Source organism: Dioscorea cayenensis, chromosome 17, assembly GCF_009730915.1.
Source record: "Dioscorea cayenensis subsp. rotundata cultivar TDr96_F1 chromosome 17, TDr96_F1_v2_PseudoChromosome.rev07_lg8_w22 25.fasta, whole genome shotgun sequence".
Classification (NCBI taxonomy): domain Eukaryota; kingdom Viridiplantae; phylum Streptophyta; class Magnoliopsida; order Dioscoreales; family Dioscoreaceae; genus Dioscorea; species Dioscorea cayenensis.
Genome location: NC_052487.1, coordinates 11,019,869 through 11,029,741, shown reverse-complemented (window position 1 = coordinate 11,029,741; position 9,873 = coordinate 11,019,869).

Genomic DNA, 9,873 nt, shown 5'->3' with positions numbered 1-9,873 from the left:
AGAGTGAGTCGAGAGGTAGCATAGCGTCCCCTTTCCCCTCCGGTGTGATCTATCCTTCCTCCACGTTCCAAGCGTTCTTTGCGGCCATAGTAGAGTGAATGGGCTAAGGGATGACCTTCCGCTGGGGCTTAGTTGCGAGTGCAACGGAGTGAAGCGTCGAAGTGATTTTAGCATCTAGGGCTTAATTGTGGCTAGGGATCTTTCACCTAGACCAAAGGGTTAGGTCTATACATAGGAATAGGGTTTATCATTTGGAATCCCTAGAGCTCATTGCAATTTTATACGAGTGCGAGGTGTTGAAATTGTTCGATTTCTCCTCTGGGACATGTATAGAGTTAGGCATGGTTGACCTTAGATTTGGGATCATGTAATTAAGGATTTTCACGACTGATTGTTGCATAAATTAGGAAGTATAATAGAGGGTTCTTGCACTAGAAACGATTGTCCTAGGTGGAACAATATCCGGGTACCCCATTTATCATCGATTGCCTCTCCTATCTTTTACTTGCGCCTCCTTTATCTTTTCTTATTTTTATTTGCATTGAGTTTGTTTCCACATCACTTTCAACATATTTTCATTCTAGTTAAATAGCAATCTTGGTGGTTCTAAGCACTATTCCCTGTGGATTCGACTACCCTCTCACTGGGGTATTATTACTTCGATACCCGTGCACTTGCGGTTTACACGCATATTCGGACGTGTCAGTCGTGTCAAATACTGAGACCTAGTTTTCTTCTCTTTTTTCACCCAAATTTTATCTCCATGTCTTCCATGGCATTTTCATGCACTGTGAAGCAAATAATAAATGACTAAGCACAAAACAGGCATCTATTCTTATAAAAATAAATGCTAGAAGTACAAAATATATATACTAAAATACATACATTTTGACAATTATCAATACCCCTATCCCATCGTGGGGTACTGATAAGTTCTTGTGTGTTAAGAATGCGAAGTATTCTTTCCTTACAATGAGCATTACTTTTATTAGATTTAAGCGCTAATACATGTGTATTTGTGTTCTTTTGCGCATGTAGGGTTATGAAGCTATGTTTTGAGAAAAGACGCCAAAATTAGATCGTGAATGCACTATTTGGTGGAATGTTGTAAGGAATAAACAAGAAGACACAAGTGGGGCTTTAAGATACGTGAATGTGTGCCAACCTCCATGTATTCAAGCCATTACAATGAGTTGGAGGGGCATAAAGGCAGTCACAATTGCGTATCCCGACTTATGCATTAATAGCAAGATCTTCACCAAGGAGGTTTTTTGTTGAAGAAAAGTTGTGATCTACAATATAAACGTGTGCCCATTTATATTGGCTCGATCAAAAGTGTGGAATTAGGGGTGTTTCGGGGGAGCACTATAGCAGGTTACTACATCAAATCAATGTATAGCACTTACTGTTCACAGCCAGCCGAAAATCAAATTTCCAAAAAATCCACACGGGCGTGTGGAAATTATTCACATCCATGTGAAAATTCCACAGGCCCATGAGGAAAATCCACAGGGCCGTGTGGATGCCTGATTCCAGCCCTATTTAAGCTATGATTCAGCCCGATTTTGGGGATCTTCTTTCCCCCTTCTCTTCAACTTTTCTCCATCTTTTGAGAGGCCGTCGGCTAGGGTATGGAGAGGCTTTTGGCATGTCATTGGAGTGGTTCTCTAGATTCAATACTGCACTTCGGTTGGAAGAGGTTATTGGGGGAGTTTTCATCAGCACCGATCCAGCGAGGTGTGCCCTAGGCCGGACAAGGGGACCTTTGGAGAAGACGAGGCTACTCCATAGGACCGTTGATACAAATACTAAGGGGGTTTTCCTATGGATTGCTTATCTTTACTTTCGATTTCATTGTTGATTGTATTGTGCTCCATGAAGAGCTAATCCCCCTAGTGGGTACTTGGATTTTGTAAACCCTAGAATGTTATTCTTTCATTGACCTTCCACTATGTTTTCCTTAATTGATGCTTTTAATTGAGTTCCAATCTTGAATGCTTGTTGAATGATTTCTCCCTTAGAGTGATACTATAGTTGAGAGTCAATATTGAAAATTTTTGTGGATGAGTGACACGCCATGACGGTTAGACAAAGCTAGATTGCAGAGGGTTGAGAGGGTAAGTCAAGAGGTAGCGAAGCATCCCCTTTCCCCTCTGGTATGATTTATCCTACCACAATTTTCTAGAGTTCTTTGCGGTTATAATTGAGTGAAATGCTAAGGGATGAACTCGGCTGGAGCTTTGTTACGCGAGCAACAGAGTAAAGCGTTGAAGTAACTTTCATATCTTAGGCTTAATTGTAACTAGGGGTCTTTCCCCTGGACCAAAGGGTTAGATCTACACATAGGAATAGGGTTTATCACTTGGAATCCCTAGAACTCCATGCAACTTTATGCAGTATGAGGTGTTGAGATTGAGAGATGTTTCCTCAGGGATATAGTGTAGGGTTAGTTACGGTTGACCTTATGTTTGGGACCGTGTGCTTTAGGATTTCGACGACTCATTGAGCATTAATTAGGAAGTATAATGGTAGGTCTTGCACTTGAAGCATAAGTCCTAGGGGGAGCATTGTCAGAGTACCCCACTTTTATTGATTGCCTTACCTCTCACTTACTTGTGCCTCTCATTCTTTGTCCTTTAATTAATTTCTATTTACATCACATCTTATCAGCGCAATCATTATTCATCTTCACTTGGTTAAGTAGCAATTTAGGTATTTTTTATTCTCTACTCTCTGTGGATACGATACCCCACTCACTTGGGATTTATTACTTCGACAAACCCATGCACTTGAGGGTCATGATCTGTGCACTTGCGAAGAGTTCTTCATGTTTTTGGTGTAGTTGCCAGGGAGTGACAACTTTTAGGAAATCTAGGATTTTGGTGATCCAGTTTGTTTATATTGTTCATATTTGTAAATATCTCTTTTTGTTTGTTTGATCATTCATCATATCTATCTTTTAGTATTTTAATTTTTAACCGTGAGCTCATCGTGTATTTCTTATCTTGTGAATACTCTGTTTACTCTATCTTTACCATTCATTCTTATCCTACTGATAAACACCTAAATATGTGTATTTTATTCATATTTATGTTTTACTATTCATGCATTAATTGATGAATTGATGCCTTTTTTGTGGTTTAATTAGTTTTATTCATTTTACATGCCTCACGGAAGCCAAGTTGAGCTCAAAGACACAATTGAGGAAGAAATCGACACCGAAATTGACATGTTAGAGCCTGAGAACTGTAGCAACACTTTAGCAAGCACTGTAGCATGAGGGAGTTCATAAATAGTGAAGTCTCAGGTTTTGTTGATGGCCATTTTGACGGCCATGAAGATGCTCGCAAACCGGTTGAATAATGTGTAGTAATTGTAGCATTTCACTATAGCAATACATGGAAATTTTGGCAAAAATCCAGAGGCTCTTACAGGTTCCTTCACGCCTATAAACCGAACGGTGAAGCCAACCGGTGAATTGTTTTAAAAGTCATTTTTAGGGCTTTTTGGGCATTCATCTAATCCTACCTTAGAGTTCTCATATCCATCTCAAGATCTAGGGTAAAGGAAGCTAAAAGAAGACATTCTTTGGAGTGGAAATCGAAGAGAGAAGCAAGATTTGGCAAGATCTCCCCTCATCTCATTGTGCAAAGGCATATAGAGGAGAAGGAAGCCACCCCTTTGGTGGCATCTTTGAAGGTTTTTCATGGCTTTTTACTCGATAATCATCACTTGAGGGAGTTTTATATTGCCTTATTTGGTTGTTTTTATGATTTTGAGCATGTATTTTGTCGGTGAACCTTGGAGCGAACTTGTGTAGTACAATGTTTTGATCTATTTTATTACAATTTGGTATGTTTGAGATTCAGGCTTTGTGTATTTTGATGAATTGGTATACATAAAAGCTGTGTATTTCATTTTCTAGATTATACTTGGTGGTGTGACTAACACCCTCGTACTGGACTCACTTAGCTTGAAGGAGATTCATGTACAAATATGCTATGACCATCAGGTGTTTTGTACACCTCTAAACATTTGGGTTGGACCAAGTTTGAGTACTAGCCCTAATTAGAGATTTCCCCACATTTAATGCGATCATAGGAGGATTTGGTCAGAAGAAATTCGGTAGCAATACACATATTGGATTAAGGGTCAATTACCGTGACCATCTGGTTGACCTATCCAAGGAATCTCTTGGTCCAAATCAATAGTTACATGGTCATCTTAGCATCTTTCTAACTTTAGTAGCCCAAGGGAATCCATATCCATGACCATTTTCGTCCCTTGATTTTCACCTTCTTCTGCCTTGACTGTAGACTACTTTCTTGATTTCTTTCAATTTCTTTTGTAGTTTAGAGCACTTACTCAAATTTGTAGGCTAAACAACATGGAAAGAGGAAGTAAGAGTAGCTTCTTGGGCCTTGGGAATACGACTCTCTCGTGCTTGCGGGAGAGGTATTACTTGAGGACACCATGCACTTGCGGGTGTTCACATCATCTACCTCTTCAATTTTGATTTCATTCATCATGGAAGAATTGCTTGCTATTCTAAGGTGTCATTCTCGTTTCACCATCCACCATGATAAGAAAACTTATCTTCAGGAAGATAAACATAGTCTTGTGGAACTAAGATTAAAATTTCATGAAATGACGACACAATGGAATCAGTTCATGAGTACAGAGATGGGTTTCTACAAAGAAGACTATGAACAATAGATAATAATCGGATAGGCAATGTCAATTTCTATTGGCTTAGGCAATGATAAACCTTGGGTTAGTCTTGATCAGGTGGTACCAATGAAGGAAGGAACGATGGTAATCTCTAACAAACACAATGAATTGATTCCAACCCGTACAGTAACTGGATGGAGAGTTTGTATTAATTATCAGAAGCTAAATGATGCAATACATAAGGACCATTTTCCCCTATCCTTCATTGATCAAATGTAGGAATGGTTATCCAGGCACATGTATTATTGTTTCCTTGATGGGATGTTTGGGAGCTTACAAATCCCGGTGGCACCGAAGTATTAGGAAAAGACCACTTTCACTTGCCCATATGCCACATTTAATTACAAGAGAATTCCTTTTGGACTGTGCAATACACTATCAACATTTAGTGGTGCATGATGTCCATCTTTGATGAATCTATTGAAGATATTATGGAAGTATTCATGGATGAATTCTCAGTTTTTGGGGACTTATTCGGGGGTATTTGCATAACTTTAAGCGGGTCCTTTCAAGATACGAGGAAATGAATTCGGTGCTAAATTGGGAAAAATGTCATTTCATGGTAAGAGAATGAATAGTGTTTGGGCACAAGATTTCTAGTGACGGGATTGAAGTGGACAAAGCCAAACTTGAAATAATCAAGAAACTTCCTCCACCAACCTCCACAAAAGATATTCGAAGTTTCCTTGGCCAAGTTAGTTTTTACAAAAGATTTATTAAAGATTCCTAAAAAATCTCAAAGGCAATGATAAAACTTTTGGAGAAGGACACACCCTTCAACTTTGGCAAAGAGTGCCTTATGGTTTTCCATTTGCAGAGAGAAAGGTTAGTTCAGGTACCCATTGTGAAAGTTCCTTAATGGGATCATCCCTTTGACTCATGTGCAATGCAAGTGATTGTTCAGTTGGAGTAGTGTTGGGACAAAGACATGACAAGCAATTCCATCTAATAAACTATGTAAACACGACTCTAACTCCTACTCAAGAAAATTACACTACCATAGAAAAGGAGTTACTGGCCATTGTCTATGCTTTTGATAAGTTATGATCTTATTTATTGCTATCCAAGGTCATAGTGTACATTGATCACACAGCAATCAGATACCTCTTGACACGACCGAATATGCCTGTAAACCGCAAGTGCACGAGTGTCGAAGTAATAAATCCTAGGTGAGTGAGTAACATATCCACAGGGAATAGTGAATAGAAACACAATGATTGCTATCTAACTATGATGAGAATAAATTGATGGTATGATGAATGAGATTTATATAAAAAGAAATAAAAGAAATAAGAACGAGAGGCACAATAAAATTAAGAGATAAGGCAATCGATATAAATGGGGTACTCGGATATTGTTCCGCCTAGGACAATCATTTCAAGTGCACAACAAACTATTATGCTTCCTAATTAATTCATTAATGAGTTGTGAAAATCCTTTAATACACAGTCCCAAGTCTAAGGTCAACTATGACTAACTCTATACCATGTCCCGGAGGAGAAATCGAACAATCTCAACACCTCGCACTCGGATAGAATCGCATGGAGTTCTAGGGATTCCAAATGATAACCCTCTTCCTAGATATAGACCTAACCCTTTGGTCCAGGTGAGAGGTCCCTAGACACAATTAAGCCCTTGGTGCTAAAATCACTTCAACGCTTCACTCTATTGCCTCTGCAACTAAGCCCCAGCAGAACACCATCCCTTAGCCCATTCACTCTACTATGACCGCAAAGAACTCAAGGAAATGGTGCTAGGATAAATCTCATCAGAGGGGAAAGGGGATGCTCCACTACCTCTTGACTCACCCTCTTGACCCTCTCCAATCTACCTTTGTCTAACCCTCGTGGTGTGTCACTCACTCACAAGGGTTACCAATATAAACTCTTAACTCTAGTGTCACTCTAAGGGAGGATTCAATCAATCAAGCATTCAAGATTGGAACTCAAATAAAACATTAATTAATGCAAGCATAATAGAAGGTTTAATGAAACAAGTACATCCTAGGGTTCACAAATCCAAGTACCGACTAGGGGTTTAGCTCTCCATGGAGCTAGTTACAATCAACAATGAAATCGAATATAAAAAAAAGTAATCCACAGAAAAACCCCCTCGGTAGTCATGTCGATGGTCTTGTGGAGTGGCCTCGTCTCCTCCGAAGGTCCCCTTGTCTCGCCTAGGGCACACCTCTTCGGATCGGTGCCGATGAAAGCTCCCCAAATAATCTTCTTCCAAGTAAAGCGCGATGTCAAAGCCATAGAACCACTCCAAAACCCTTGCCAATAGCTCTCAAAACCCTAGCGGCTGCCTCTTGAAAGTTAGGGAAAATATGCAGAAAAGAATGCTGAAATAGGGGCTGAAATCGGACTTAAATAGGGCTGGAATCGGGGATCCACATGCCCCTGTGGATTCACCTCACAGGCCTGTGGAATTAATGCAAGGCTATGTGGAATTTCCACATACTCATGTGGATTCTCTAGAAATCATTTTTCTCGGCCGGCTGTGAACATTACATGCTACAATGAATTCCTACAGTGTTTGTTATAGTACCCTTCTACAATACCGGCTCGAAATACTCCCGAATGCATGTTCTCATTGAGGTAAAGTAAATGGGCACACATTTACGTCATAAATCGCTTTACTCTTTTAATAAATGGCTACATTGGTGGAGATCTTGCTATACATGCACAAGCCAGAATACTTGAATGTGACTGCCTTTGTGCCCCTCCAAATCATTGTGCTAACTAGAATATGAAGAGGTTGGCACACATTCTTGCATCTTGAACCTAACTTATGTCTTCGCGTTTGATTCTTCTCAAGATTTCCTTCCAATGGTACATTCACAATCTATATTGGCTTCTTTCTCTAACATTCGGCTTCATAACCCTATATGCATGAAAGTAACATAAATGCACACATATTAGCGCTAACACCTAATAAAAGTAATGCTCATCATAAGGAAAGAACACTTCACATTCTTATCACACAAGCACTTATCAAACTCCCCCACACATAAGCATTTGCTTGTCCTCAAGCAAAAATTAAAACATTAAGGCATAGATGAAGGAAATATTGGAAGTGCTTGGCTTTAGGTTCACCAAAGCATACAAAGATAGCATTCTACAAGTAAAGGAAGTTTCAACATTAAATACGAAAAATCAATGCGATAGCTAAAAACTTGAATAAAAAAGGATAACAAACCCGAAATCATGTAAGTGTGTGTAAACTCATTCAAGTAAACCCAAAGTATACCGCTCAACTACAAAACGTAAAAAAAAAACAAAAAGATGGTAGTAGTTTCACACATCCTCTAAGGTAGCCCTTTCAGAAGCGGCCGCTAAGGTGGCTTTCACATTTTCAAGATGGTAGCTCTTTCTACCGCGGTGGTAGCTTTCACTCATCCCATGAGATAGCTCTTTCTCTCATTAGGGCATAACTAGTATCCGACTTATGGGAGTAGCGTCATACTTCAGAGGTGGTAGCTCTTTCCACCCCCAATGCACAACTAAATAATCTTTTTTTTTTTTAGCAAAATGGAACAAGAAACAAAACTAATTAGTCCCTTAAACATCGAACTTGAGTTTCCAAAAGAGTTTACTGAGAGAGTGGTGCACAAATATTCATCGGGCGAAAATTCCTAGAAATTCAAGTAAAAACTAGAACATGGGAACATTCAATGTTAAAAACTCTCCTAAACTCAAGAATAAAATCATTGCAACTAAGGTGAACCGCAATTGGCTATGTGAGCATGTATAACAATCATACTAATATAAAAGATATGTGCACTATGAAACTCCCCCCACACTTAAAATGTACATTGCCCTCAATGTACGCATGCAAGCACAATAAAAGTAATACAATTTAAAACACACGTGAGAGTGGGCAATTGAAACAATACTCCCCTGACTCCTAGTGGTGCGTTTGATGGAGCTAAATCCTTTGGAGTGAAGTTACAATGGGTTATGAACAACACAAAGCCAAGTGTAAAACACCTTGACTGTGTCCATGACTAGTTCTCAATTCCCATACTGATAAAACCATCTGCAAGCGTATACAAGGGGGTTCAGTAAAGCTCAATAAACAAAAATAACTCGAGTATATAAAAAATAGAGCAATGAAATACAATTCAAGACAAAAATAAAAGATAAACTCAGAAGGAAGATCCTTTCCGAATATAAATGTTCAAAATAAAATGCAAAAATAAAATACTAAAAATAAGAACAAAGAAGGTAAAGATGCCTGAAGTGTCGATATCAATTGCTGGTGCATTTGTCCCCATTGTAGTGAAGATGATGCTGGTGCTGCAAAATAAATGAAGATTTTGAGAAGAAAGAGAAAGAGAAGCTTACCAATGAAATGAGAATGGAAGAATAGAAAACGGCCGAAAACTCAAGCAACAACCCTCTAATACGACGGTGAGAGGTTGGGAGAGTGCAAGGATGCGTTCTCAGAATGTTTGGGAGTGAAAAGATGTAAAGGGAAAATAAATTTATAAAGAGAAAACGCAGCCTTTTGAGTTCTGTACATCCACATGAGCATGTGGAAATTGCCCACGCCCGTGTGACTCCCCAGGAGAGACCCACAGGGTTAGACGCACGCCCCTGTGGTTTCTCGGTATGACACCCTATGCTTCTGAACGCATCCACACGGGCATGCGGAAAATTCCCACCCCCGTGCGCCCGACCCACAAGGGCAGACGCATGCCCTTGTGGCTTTTCTGTCCAATCGAGAAAATTCTCTAAGTGTTTCATACGCCCGTGAGAAAATTCTGCACAGGCATGGGTATTCACAGGTCCAACTCACAAGGGCGAACGCACATCCCTGTGTCTTCTCGGGATGGAAGAGAGCTCTGATGCAGAGATCCATACGTGCGTGCAGAACTTACCCACACCTGTGCGTTTGTTACAGGTTCGCCCACAGGGGTGAGCCCATGCCCCTGTGTACTATCGGTAAAAATTGCTAAGTCTCTGTAGAAAGAAGCATGCCCGTGCGGAAATTACCCACGGGCGTGCGAAAGTCACAAGGTCGCTCACAGGGCAAGTCCATGCCACTGTGCGTTTTCTGGATGAGCTCTCAGTAGAGACCCACGAGCGTGTGAAAATTCCACAAGCCCGTGCGTTTTCTCTGGGTGCCTTAGAAAAC